The sequence below is a fragment of the Carcharodon carcharias genome, chromosome 11 (assembly GCF_017639515.1).
Source record: "Carcharodon carcharias isolate sCarCar2 chromosome 11, sCarCar2.pri, whole genome shotgun sequence".
Classification (NCBI taxonomy): domain Eukaryota; kingdom Metazoa; phylum Chordata; class Chondrichthyes; order Lamniformes; family Lamnidae; genus Carcharodon; species Carcharodon carcharias.
The window spans coordinates 153,351,787-153,366,361 of NC_054477.1; positions in this window are offsets into that span (position 1 = coordinate 153,351,787).

Sequence of the window (14,575 nt, forward strand, 5' to 3'; positions counted from 1 at the left end):
CATCCCCTTGAATTTAGTGTCTGTAAACAGTGTTAAAAAATGTTTATGATTTGAGATTCCTGTACCAAGCTTATTTTGATAAGGTGCTGCCAAGATGCATCGAACAGGCTTTCAAAATGTAAACCTGTGCAGAGGAACCAAGTTGACTTTGAACACGAATAAACTAGTGTTATTTATTCAGTTAAATGGATGACGACCAATTATTTTGAGTCTGGCTGTCAGTTATAGAGAAAAAAAAATGCTGCAACAATTGAAAGGATGGTACGTGGCCTAATCTGCGCACAGAGCCATCAGGAGATCATTAAACCAATAGGAACTTCATAGGAAAAGATAAGGTTGACTCACAAACTCCTGCAGTCACTGACAATTAATTGAAGGAAAGCATTGCATTTAGAAAAGTTATTTATAAAAAGCAGAGCTAAGCATTATATTGTGATGCTTTTTTTTATCTCAGGGGTTAGATAAAAGACTTTCTTCTGGAAGCATATTGTTATGATTTCGGTAGAGATGGACACATTTTAAAAAGAGTTTCAAACTTCTAGTTACGAGCTGGAAGAATGATATGGCAAGGCTTCATGTTTTAAAACTTTTACTGTAACAAATGACTAAAACCATAGCAATTAAACATTATTTTCTTTTTGTATGCACCTTATACTTTAAACTCCAGAAATGACATTCCCTTTACAGGTACAATGCCTCAAATCCAGTTGTCCAAAAAATGAACATTTTTAGAATGTGCTATGTATCTGTTTTAATTGAACAAAATTTTAGGAAAGTAACTTACCTGGACAATTTGGCAAGGCAATGAATTGGCAAGGTGTAGTGCCAGACTAGTTATCCCCTTTGCCGCTTGTGCGTTAGTCTATTCCTGTGTCCTGATCGACCTGTGACCCCACCCAACCTGGCTTGGCCCAAACTGCCCAACCCAAAATCTGGCAAGATCCAAATTCCGGCACAGTCTTGGTCCCGAGGTTGCCGGTTTTGAGACATTGTACTTGTATGTATTTCTCACCCATCACAACCTCCACAGATTTACTATCCTTTTAGAAAAAAGTCAATAGTTGGGTCCCAGGTTCCAGTGGGTTCCTATATCCCCTGCTTCACCAAGTAGTAACTTCAACTGATTGTCTCCAGGTGCTTTCCTCATTTTCAGAGAGTTTCTTAAATCTGCCACCAAAAGTCAAGCCTGTTCCAATGATCCCTCTTCCAGTTGGCCATGCCAGAACTAATCTCCTGGACTCTGTATATGGTTGCAGAATGCACCTCTTTGACTAGAGACCATCTCCCTCTCACATCCAGCTGTGGTAGCTCATAAATTCAAGCAGCCTTTTCCCTCTGCTGACCAGAACATCTTCTGCGATATCCACTGATTGATAGGGAAGCCTGTAACCAGATCTCAAAAATGGTTTCCTTTGCCTTTTTCCCATGACAATATGAAACACATTAACCTTGCATTCAGGTAGAAATGGTCATTAGTTATTTTTGGCTCATCTGAAAGGTAAATGGACAGTTTACAGCACAACTGTTTATAACAACCCTATACCCACAACACCTTTCTGGGACTTTGGAAGTCTCAGAGTCTACTCATTGGAAACTCAAAAACTGCTGCTAAAGTCTCCAAGTGTAAATGCTTTGCACATCCCTGTCTCCAATGACCAGTGACACTATAGTCTCTCTGATCGCCAGTGCCTCCCCCTTTGCATTCATTACAAATAAATGCATGGAGGTCCAACTTGTGTTCTCTCCCTCTCTCTGGTGTTATATGCTCTCTTCTTCAGCAAGAAGGCAAAAAACAGACCTTTGAGCGAGTGTAATGCCATGTGTTAACCAGGTGGAGGGAGTGCGTTCAATGCGAGTGACTATGAGCGAGGCATGAAATTGCATTAAGGTGAGGGTGAGTGGCAGTGGTGGATGTTCAGATGGAGATGTGAGGAAGTACATTGAGATGTGGAAGATGAGGTGCTATGCAAGATTAGTGAGTTAAAGGATTACTGTGACTGAATAAGCCAGAGAAGACAGAGTGAGGAATTGGAGAGATGCACAGAACAAGATGCAGGCGAAAGTGCAACTGTACCCATCTTAGCTGATCTGCAGGTTACTAAAGAGCATCCTGCACTGAATGCAGGAGTGGGACACTATGCTCCTGCTTTTGATCTCCTGGGAGATTCCAGCAGCAACAGAAGATTTTTTCATCCTACTGCTGGGGAAGACTACCTCTCCCCGGCTCCTCAGCCTTAGGCAGCACCTCAAGGGAGATACCATTAAAACGGGGCACAACCTTTGAGTGTCCTGATTCCATCTGCTATGATTGCTGTTCTTGCCCTGTGCCATGTGGGTCTTTTTCATACCCTCCACTACTAATTGGATGATCAACCAAGAAGTAAAATTCTAATAAGCTGGCTGTATTAAAAGGCCACTGACAAAGTCATAGAATTTTCTTCCAGGATTCCCAGCAAAATCAGACTGTCCCCATTCACAATACATTTTCATGTAAATAACCGGGTTGTAGAACCTTACAGCGTAGAAGGAGGCTATTTGGTCCATCGCCTGTGCTGGCTCTTTGAAAGAGCTATCCAATTTGCCCCACTTCCCCCACTGCTCTTTCTTCATTGGCCTGCAGACATTTTCTTTACAAGTATTTATTGCAAGTTATTACCAAATCTGTTTCCTCTAGCCTTTCAGGTCGTACATTCCAGATTATGACAATTTCCCATCTGAAAGCATTCTCCTCATCTTCCCACTGGCTTCTCTGCAAATGGTCACCAAACCTGCTGTGGATGGAAAATTTTGACTTATTTACTCTAACAAAGCCCCTTTTCAGTTTTCAATTGATAGTTTTTTTAAAAACGCAATCTTGTGATGAGCTACTGTTTGAAGCCTGTAGCAAGATCTCCTGGGGCCATAAAATAGAATAATTATCAAAAATGGCTCACTGTTTATTTTCTCAGGCACATTGCTGAAAGATTATTTACGTCATAAGTTAATGAATGGCTATCAAAAATATCACCAGAAGATTGATCTAAGGGATGAGAGTTTGAAATCATCTAAAACAAGAAGATTTAAAAAGAATTTTTGCTGAAAATGATTGCAACATTAGGCTTGCTTGATCACACTTGGACTTATGCTGGTGCACTTATCATTGCATTGCTTATATTGCCCCAATGTTCTTCTGCTATGTGTTCTCCGATGCAGGGTGTGGCTGCATGTTAATGAGGGAGTGAATACCTGGATAAAGGATAGTAAACAATAATGGCCTCTGGCCATTCTCTTGTTCTTGTCAAGGCTCTGGTCACACAATTTAAAGATAATTTGAGGCTTTTATGTAGAAAATAACATCAGAGGTGGCAACTGTGTGTCCTTTTCCTGGCTTATCATTGGTCACACTTGTTTTGTGGTAGCTTCTCCTGCAGGTATGTATGAAGTGCAAAGGTGTTAAACACACTGACATGCAAAATCGACAGGCTGGGAAAGACAAGCTGGTCCATCAAGCCTGGCCTCCACTTATATAATGGCCTGAACATCACAACTAAAGACTTCCTCCCTTTGTCCCAGTCAGGAACTAGTCCAGCTCTCTCTAGTTGTCTATGTAGAGAGTCAGCACTCACTGCAGCAGGCGGCAACATATTCCAAAGGCTCATGGCTCTCTGGAAAGGGAAGAACAGCCCTGTTCTCAGTCTATTCCTACATGTAAACCTGTTCACTGATCCTGTTCAACCTGGTAAACTGGTATAATCTCTTCATGTACTCCGGCCTAACCTCCCATCTTCCACTCAACATAAATTTGAGTTCATCCAGAACTCTGCTGTCTGCTTCCTGGATTGCACCAACTCCCAGTCACTCATCACCCCTGTTCTCACTTGCATTGGCTCCCCGCCCAACGATGCCTCGATTTTAAAATTCTCATTCTTTTTTCAGATCTCCCCATGATCCCTCTCCTCCTCATGCCTGGCCTCTTGCACATCCCCAATTTTAATTGCCCCAGCATGGGCGGCCATGCTTTCATCTGCCTAACTCCTAAGCTCTATTCCTTCCCTAAACATCTTTGCCTTTCTACCTTTCTCTCCTCCCTTAAGACAATCTTTAAGACCTACATCCTTAACCAAGGTTTTGATCTTCAATCCTAATCCCTTGTTATGTAGCTGGATGTCAAAGTATGTTTGATAATGCTCCTGTGAAGGGTTTTGGTAGATTTTACTAAGTTACAGAGACTAAATGAACATAACTTCTTGTTGTTGCTTTTGATTAAATTTAAGCTCTTGCACATTTTGTGCAGGAATGCTTTAGGCTGACTTAAGTGTTTGGGCAGAAGATTTGATGCAACGCAGACACCTGTTGAAAGAGAACGATGTCCAATTTTGCAGTTCCTTCTCATTCAGCCTACTCCTGCTGCATGGACCAAAACAATTACCAAATTGTCTTTCAAGATATCAGCTATATTATTTGTTTTTGCTACTGATGCTGCCTGCTGTTATTGATTCTGTTGTTCCCATGGTGGCATCAATACCCATTAGTGACACTTTAACTACAAGCTTTCTGATGACATAACATACAACAGTACATTTACTTGAGTTTTCCAGCCATAAATAGGCTCAGAAACAAGGCTGACATTTTGATATTTTTGTTTGCTATGAATGTCAAGCTCTTATGTTGGGTACCATACTCTTTGTATGTTATGATTTAATTCTAGATGTCAAACAAACACAAGGGAAGTTTAACTGTGAGACCTACCAAAACTGAAACAGTCAAGAAATATGACCATCAATCAAATCTTTCCTTCTAGAGATAGCTGTAATGGTCAAATATTTTAATTTTGTATTTTTAATTTTTGCTGTTTAAAGCAGAAGGGGACTAAATATTTCATGCCGCTGTCCCACAGCTAAGACAACAGGTTAATGACCAGATCTCCTGGTCATCTGCCAATGTCATGCTTATAACAGTTGCTTGACAGCTTATTCTCCCTCTTCTACGATAGCTCTCACCCTGACGTGGCAGGAAAGCACTTGCTTCTGAGAAAGATCAGTATCTTGACTGCATGAAATTCACCCTTATCCCATGAGTCTGTGACACAACATATTGGAACATTCCATTATGTCAGTGTGATAAAGCCACTTTGTTGGTGTAGGTAGGCTTGTTAGCTATTATGATCTCTGTATCTTTGCACATAATATGGTTTACAGTCAACAATGCACAAGGCAATGATTTTTCTATTTGTGCAAGCACCAAATTATATGCTGCATCTTGACACGATTTGCGTTAGTAATTGACTGACTCTGTGAACTGAGAGCTGCTAAGCCAGCAGATCTATATTCATTACTAAGACACAAAAAACACATGAGATAACCTAAACTTTTCGGGTAAACAGAATAATTATAGGTGCTGTATTCTTCTTGCTACAGCTGCTGCTTTTAGATTTGCAATGTTCATATGTTACAATCAGCAAATCAGATATAACTGGTATTCAAACAGAAAATGCTGGAAACACTGAGCAAGCCAGGCAGCATGATCATCCTGAAACATCAACACTGTTTTTCTCTCTCTCTGTCTCTATAGATGCTGCCTGAATTGCTGAGTTCTTCCTGAATTTTAACTTTTTTTTAAAATTCAGATTCCCTGTAGCCATGGCCAGTCAGATCTAACTATCTGCTTCATATCCAGCTATTCAAATCTAAATAGCCACCAATCTATCACCCATTGTTATTAAAAACCCATCTGATTCACTAATGTCCCATAAGGAAGAAAGTCTTCCAACCTTACCTGGTCTGGCTGACATGCGACTCCACACCCACAACAACGTGGCTGACACTTAACTGCCCTCTGAAGTAGCCTTGCAAGCCACTCATTTCACGCAATTAAGGATGAGCAACAAATGTTGGCCTTGCCAGTGACACCCACATCCTGTGAAAAAAGTTAAACTTTTTTTTACTGAAGTGACTTCTGGTGACTTTCAATAATATGACTCTATGCATGGAAAAACACTTGGCGAGGAATTCCCTTGGAGCTTCTCCTTTTCCAAGTTCATAACTTCACACAAATTCAAAGGCAAGCAGGGCTTCTGCTTCCTTTCTTGTAAAGTTAGTGCAGCTCTGAGGAATTCTTGGCCCAAGTTCATCTTTTTTTTTTCCCCTTTCCTGACAAAGCAGATTTGAGCCTGTGAAGCATGTTTGGAAGCATCACTTAGCATAGTGATGAAACCTGTAGGTATTATTTATTTCCCAAAGTCAGCATAGAGCTTTTTTGTTCAACCTCTTAATTCAGCGCAAGGCAGGGCAACACCAAGGAGGTGCATTGTTTTTTGGGCTTCCAAAACCCACACCAGCACAGGAAAATAGCAGGGGCAAGGAAATTCAAATGCCCTATGGTCCTCACCGTGGCAACCCTGATCTCAGAAGAGGCGCGTGAGCATTTTGCACCCAAAACCTTCCTGACCCACAGAAAGACCAGACAAAAATATTACGGGGTCAAGAAGGCAGGGGAAGTTTGATTTTGCTGAAAAAAATGACATGTCGAAGCTTTTCGTCTTGCACTCTTCAGGACACAGCAATACGAATATACGAAGGGGAAAACAACAATTTATACTGTGTGTGAAGAGAGTGCTGATCGGTTGGCAAGTGGTCTGTGATTGCTTGGGGTACTACCATGGAGAATGCATCAGTAATGGTGACTGACAGTTAACTGCCAAGCATTGTTTGAAATTTAAACCAGGCAGCTTGATGCTGATTGGTCAAGGCATTTTTCTGCCAAGAAATTCACAATTTCAGGTTTTCAGACTCAATTCCCACCTCCATTGGGAGGCAAAAACCTGGCCCTGACCACTGGGGATATTAGATATGGTTTTCTTGGCAGCGCCTGCATCTCTGAATCAGACATTTGTGGTTTCAAATCCCACTCTAGAGAGTTGAGCCTATAATCTGGACTGACACCTCAGTGAAGTTTACTCACATTATCATTTGTAGCCACAACTAATTTTCAAGTTTCATTGCAAGTCCACCAACTCCCACAGCTAGCTCAACTACAGCCCCTCACATCCTGCTTCCTGTAAGGATTCCATCCCATTCTCTCAGTTCCTTCACTTCTGTCGCACCTGTCCTGATGATGCCGCCTTCCAAAATGGCTCTTCTGACAGGTCTTCCTTAACTGAAGTTTCCCCCTGCACTGTGGTTGACAGGACCCTCAACAATGTCCGACCCATCTCCCCCACCTCTGCCCTCACCCCTTCCCTCCTAAAACCATGATAGAGTCCCCGTTTCCCTCACTTTTCACCTCACCAGCCTCCGCATTCAAAGGATCATCCTCCACCATTTCCACCAACTCCAGCATGATGCCACCACCAAACACATCTTCCCCTCACATATCCTGTCAGTATTCCGTAGGGACCGTTCCCTCCAGGACACCCTGGTCCACTCCTCCATCACCCCCAACACCTCATCCCCCTCCCATGGCACCTTTCCATGCAAATGCAGAAGATACAACACCTGCCCCTTTACTCCTCCCTCCTCCCTCCTCACTGTCCAAGGGCCATAGTGTTTCACTTGCATCTCCTTAAATTTGGTCTACTGCATTCGCTGCTCCTAATGCGGTCTGCTCTATGCTGGGGAGACGAAACACAAAGTGGTTGACCACTTTGCGGAACACCTTCGGTCCGTCCACAAACATGACCCAGACCTTCCTGTCTCTTGTCATTCCAACTCACCATCCTGCTGTCATGTCCACATGTCTGTCCTTGGCCTGATGCAATGTTCCATTGCAGCCCAATGCAATCTGAAGGAACAGCGCCTCACCTGTTGATTAGCCACTTTACAGCCTTCAGGACTTAACATTGAGTTCAACAACTTCAGACAATGAACTCTCTCTTCCATCTTCAAAGCTTTTTTGATCCCTTTCCTTAAATTTATTTTTATTTTTTATTCACTTTTGTTTATATTTATTCATGGTTTTATCCTCCTTTTAAATCCCTTTTTAATCCCTTTTTCTATGCTTTTCCCCCAACCACTGCCCCTCCCCTACCCCCAATAGGGCCATCTGTCACTTGTTACATATTGTCCTTTCACAGAGTTCTGACCCTTGTTCTGCTATTAACACATTCTGCTTTCTTACCTTTATGCCACCTTCAGGATCTTCTTTAGTCTTCACCACTACCATTAACACCCTCTTTGTCTTGTATCCATGACACCTTTGTCAATCTCTCCTTAGCCACCACCTAACACTGACCTTCTATCCTGCTTTACCTGCTCCACCGCCCCCCCTCCCCCCCACTTAAACAGTATAAATTTTGTCACATTATTGTGATTTATCATAGAAGTAGGTCAATAGTGGGGTATGGATAGTTAGGTAGGGAGAGGTTTGAAATGCTAAATAGCTAAACATTGCTGAAGTTTTAGAATGTAAGGTGAGAGGAGGATTTGCATTGTTAGATAAATCAGGGCAGCTGAATTTCAAAGAGATGGTAGGAGTTTACAGCAAGCCAGAGAAGCTAGGCCAAGCATTATGTTTATTTTTCCCAAAGATTACTGACAATATTGAAAAGATTTATATTATGGGAAAATACATTTTTAAAGACATATGGAACAATGGAAGTTACAGTTTAAAGAGAGAAAAATGTATATAAAAGAGAATGAAAAGCTATGGAGAGAGGCCCTGAGACATCTAGCAGGAACTTGTGAAACAGCCTCCGGCCATGAGTTTACTGCAACCATCTCTTGAAGTTGATAATTGAGCTGGCCTGTTTTTTGCTTCAAAATCTATTTGGGACTGTTGCCTTACAAGAGGGTGTATTTGGGAGTCAGGTGAGGTAGGAATTTTAGTATTTACTATAGTATTAAGCATCTGGAATCTTACGTATGTGTTTGACATCTTTTATTTTGTTAATGAATATTTTAATTTCCTTTATAAAAAAAATCTCTGAAGGTCTTGGTAAAACTTATTACTTCTGAATTCAATGCACACATCTCGAAATAAATACAAATTCTAAAACGGTTGTGACTGCATGATCGAGTTTTCTTTGTGGATTTGATCTGCCTGGCACATATCATCTGTTACATCATAACAAGCTCTGAAGAAGGGTCATAAAGACTCAAAACGTTAATCTGATTTTTCTCTCTCCACAGATGCTGTCAGACCTGCTGAGTTTTTTCCAGCATTTTCCATTTTTATTCCAGATTTCCAGCATCGTCAGGATTTTGCCTTTAATTTTGAAGTTTATTTCATGACTATCTGTGCCGGTAAACAGAATCATGCAAGTGTAAAGTTAGTCTTACCTGCATGTTGGGTAACTGATAGGATTGGGTTCATTGTGGGGTGTAGACCTCACCTAATATTACTGACTAATGAACTTAGCTGACAGTAAAATCGAGCCTCATGTGAAAACTAGTGTTGCATCCGATCTCGCCAGTTTCCTGTCTGGTGGGTTAGGTGAACATTGCCTCTCTGTCTAATCCTGTCAACTGGTTTACATTCTAAATTGACATATGTTGCCTGATGATAAGGGCACACTGAAAATGAAGAAGAAGCCTGTACATTCATAGAAATTGGATACTTAGATATCAAGTCGTGAATAATAGGTAAAAAGAAACATGTAAGGTACAAGATGGCACTTACTTATTAACGCAAGAGGGAATTACAGTTTTGTGTGTTAAAAGCAACATGGTACAAAATCCGTAAAAATCAATGTTACACCATGTTTTCATCAGAGTTGCTTAAACAATTCCTACAGTCTACCATAGCTGACTTGTGAATATAAAATATAAGTTGATTGCAACCATTTGTTTGCACAATTTAAAAAAAGACTTGCATCTATATAGCGCCTTTCATGATCTCAGGTTGTTCCAAATGCTTTACAGTTGCTTTTGAAGAGTAGTCACCGTTGTAATGTAGGAAGCAAGGCAGCCAATTTGCACACAGCAAGCTCCCACAAACAGGAATGAAATAATGAGCATATAAGCTGTTTTTAGTGATGTCGGTTGACAGATAAATTTTGGTCAGGACATCAGGTGGAATTCCTCTGCTCTTAATTCAATATTATACCTTGGGATGTTTATGTCTGCCTGAGAGAGAAGACAGCATAGATTTAACATCTTATTCTAAAGGCTGCACTTCTGACAGTGCAGCAATCTCTCAGTACTTCACTGAGCCATCAGTCCAGATTATGGACTCAAGTCTCTGGAGTAGGATTTGAACCAAACTTCTGATTAGTGGTGAGACTGTTACTGGACCATAGTTTAACACCATCAATAGCCGGTGTCAGATTTTTGTCTCCCAATGTGAAGGGTTATCGGGCCAGGAAAACTGAAATTGTGATTATTTTTACCTGAAAATCAAATTTCCTCCACTTTCCTGACACTATGCTATTTTTGCCTGGCCTTTTTGCAGGTCAACAAGGCCTTGGGTGCAAAATGCATACACACTTCTTCTGAGGTTGGCATGGTCATTGTGAGGAATTTCCTTCCCCATGCTACTTTCCCTTGCGGTTGTGGATTTTGGAAGCCCCCACCCCTCAAAAAAACACACCTCCTTGGAGAGTTTGTGACCACTGGGGGAAGTCAGCTGATGAGTCAGGAACATTCTGACAGGTAAGTGTCAAGTGTTTTGATACCTTCAAACGTCACTATTAGCTACTGTATTGTAATGTAGATGTGTTTTCAGTGCAGTCATTAATTATAGTGGACAATTACATTGACCAAAAATGTGTAAGTGTTGACATTTGTTACAGTACTTTCCCCATTGGAGAACGTGCCAATAATTTATTCAAAATTGAAGAAAATGTGCTGACAAACTCTCCTACCATGTTTTGGATTGACATTTAAATATCCAGATATCTTTAATTTTGAAAAAAAATTGCCCTGTTGTTGGACACTAACCACCTGATCCACTCCATTGATTGGTAGGTATTCTGCTTTGAAATGTAAATGGAACACCAAATGTTGTTCAGTTTCAGGGTCTGGAGCTGAAAGCTAATGTTTTGATAACTGTTGCCATTATGATTGCTTGTCTGGGTTCCAAACTCTGCGATGTATACAGCTTTGTTGACACAGCTGCTTAGGGATGTGATTGACAGTTGTAAGAGGTTGTAATAATATTTTCTGCCTTTGATGCGGTTCCTGAATATATGGTCGTTTGTTTACACAACTTAATGGTTACTTAAGGGATTAAACTTTTTTTCTATGGAAGAGCAGTTTTTCTTTGCAGTATCAATGACAGGTTTGAATGAAAGTTTTATTAGATTGTTAAAGGTTTATTTATTTTTTCATCTGCATGAATTGAAATCCTGATGCCTTTGTATAGTGGACACTGGGTGAGGGGCTATGGAAGGTACATGGGGGCAATGGGGAAGGGGCATCGGGTGGCATAAGACTTATGAGGGGACATGGAAGGAGGATGAGGGACATGAGGGGTCACAGACGAGGCATGGGGATAAAAGGGGGCATGGAATGTATGAGACAGCATGGGGGAATATAAAGCATGGGGTGGGATGGGTGATAAGGAGTGATAATTAGGGGGCATAAGAATAATGTTGGTAGCTGGATTACTGTCCCCAGCCGACCTCAGCACCAGTATTCCTCCCACCCTCCTCCTGCAATGCCTCACAGTTCACAGCTACACGTGGAAACTACCCCTTGTGTGGACAAAACAAAGAACCCAAGCAAAGTCAGACATGAGTTTTGGGTGTGTTTTGGAAGATGCAAAATGTCCCGACTTGCAAGTCAGGAAGGAAAATCCAGGCGTCTATATTTGCTTAGTGGTTTTACAGCACATAATGTTCTCAGGCACTTTACAGTTGTGGTGGGGATGGTGGGACGTGTGTGTGATGTAGAATACACAGAAATAAATAATGTACATCAATGCTAAGCCAGCCAGATTTGCACTAAGCATGGCAGTGGGTGGGTAAAATGACATTCAGCCACATGCACACTTCTCAGTGCTCCCAGCTCATGACTGCTGTCCAGAAGACATGGCCCCGAAAGGCAAGAAGACTGCAGCCCACAGATCTAGTGACGCATCCCTCAAGCACCATTCGAACGCCATGGCCGCAGAATGGGTGGCTGCATCATGAACCCAGCATGGAAGGCAGTGAGCGGTGGTCAGCGCCAATACCCTGCAAAAGAGGACAGCCGATAGTGCCACTACAGGATGGATGGTCTCATCGGTCCTGCCAAGGTAACTCACTCTTCTCATCACTCTCAACTCTCAGACTCACAAACCTACCACACATCCACAGGGTCCTCACACCTCAAGGGACAACACCACCAATACTAACACCCACCCTCACATCTCCATCACATCTCACCCCATCCATGGCTCTGCTCACCACACAAACATTCCACACAGTGCCATGTGTCCTGCTCACACTCTCTCCATCTGCTTTCATGCAGGAGAAGCCTGCTCACAACAGCAGGGAGAGGTCCCAGACGTGGGTTGGACTGGCCCACATTAGGCCCCTCACACACTTTGAGGAGACGGCCATCGTGCTGCCTGATGAGGATGTGGACCCTGCCTGCGGCAATGGTGATGTCGGTAGCGAACATCCATCTGAGGATCCTGCACTTCATCATCCCTCTCTCAACACAACTGTGAGTGTTCTCTCTCCTGCTTTTGAATCTGCTGACATGCACTCATTATCTTTTCTTTGGTTCACAGGGAGCTTTGCCAAGCGACCAACACCCTCAGTCAGCCAATCCCTCAGCTCCATCCATGGTCCTCATCTGCAGCCAAGAGGACACCTCCTCCATTGAAGAGCTGGAAATAAGCAGCTTGGAAGACCCATCACAGCGCTTACCCACACCCTCCACCAGCACAGAGACCTCAGTGGGACCTAGATCTAGAGCAGGCTTGGGTTCACAATCAGGTGGTCACCGCTCGGACATGTGTCCACAGCAGGAGGAGGCAGGTTCAGCCGAGCTCCCCGGCTTTCGGAGGACTGCTGGAGAAGAGGCATCTGTGAGGTCCGAGTCAGATGACGAACCTCTGGGTTAGGCCTTCCAACTCATCTTGGAGAGTCAGCAGAATGAGGAGGAACATCAGGCAGAGTTGTTGGCAGCCCTCCACAGGGTGGCTTGCGAGTTAGAGGAGCGCATCCGCCTGCTCTCTGATGACATGGTGCCCCCATGTATGCGTACGGAGGTCTCCATGGGATGGATGGCGGATGCCTTGGAGATCCTGGTCCAGCAGAACGTGGAGATTCACGCAGGTCTGCACTCCATCATGGGACCCATAGGTGAGTTCCCGCAGTGGCAATGCGAGGGGGAAATGGGGCACTTTGACATCCCTCCACGTGCTCCTTCCCTTTAATGAGTCAGGCTGGGGCCCTCAGGCATCCAAACGGAGGAGGAGCGGCAGCTGGAAACTTCAGTAATCTCAGAGGCTGTCCACCCCCTCCAAGTCATCTTTGCCTGTGAGAACCTCAACCTCGTCCTCTGTCACTGCAGAGGGAGCAGCTGGTCCACAAGTCATTCTGGAGGAGAGAATGTGTATGCAGGGCAGGCCCTTTCCGAGACTCACACAGGCATTCTCCCACACACGCAGATCCTTCCCGCATTACACTCATCTCAATGTCCTGAGCATTTTCAGTGTTACCTGCTGGGGTTCACTTTCAGTTGTCCATCTGACCTGCATCTCAGCCCACCCACTGATCACACTCCCGTGCAGCACCTGATCTCGCCCATCGCGACACTTGTTTCACTTTCGATTTGGACAGCATGGCGCTATTTCAGTTTTACTTTCATTCCCCTGTCCTTTATCCTTCCCCAGTCACCCATTTCTTTTCCCCCATCACATTTGACTCCCTGGCACCACCTACTGCTCCCTCCATGACCTACCAGACACAACCCTTTTCCTTCAGGATGTATGGGTGAATATGCACGTTCCCTTCCTTTCCAAAAATCCCACCCCCATCCACATTAACCTAACTGACATCCTCCTTCCCACCCCTAGGGTCCGAGTCCACCTCCGAGTCCCCATCAATCATCCTCGCTGTCCCTTCTATCACTACTGTTGAACACTCGCCCTCCCACTCAACAGCCTCACTCTGCCGTCGGTCATTCTCACCATCCCATCGTTCCACATCCACCCTCAGTTCACTTCCCAGGAGGCAGTCATGGACCCATCAGACTCCAGCTTTGCACGTTCACCTGGGCATCAACCAGTCTGGACTCCTTCCCCCTGAAACGCCTTCCTCCACTCTGGACCCCTTCCCCTCGGAATCAGTTCCCCCTCCAAACCCTTCCTCCCCTGGAGCCCCTTCCTCCTTCCAGACCCATTCCCTCCATGGAGCCCCAACCCTCCTCTGGACCCCCTCTGCCCCGGAATCCCAGCCCCTCTCCTGACCCCTTCCCTGCTAGGAACCCCTTCCTCCACAGAACCCCTTCCCCAATTTAGTCCTCCCACCCCCAGACTCCTCCTATGCTTTGTCCCTTCCCCTCTTGTCTCCTTCAAACCCCCTTACTTCTTCTGCCACCCTTAGTCCTTCCTCCACCCAGCTCCTTCCTTTAGACTCACTTCTTCCTCCAGCCTCACTTCTTCCTCCAGTCTTGCTTCTTTCCCCTTCCTGACTCCTTCCTCCACCTTTACTCCTTCCTCCCCCTGG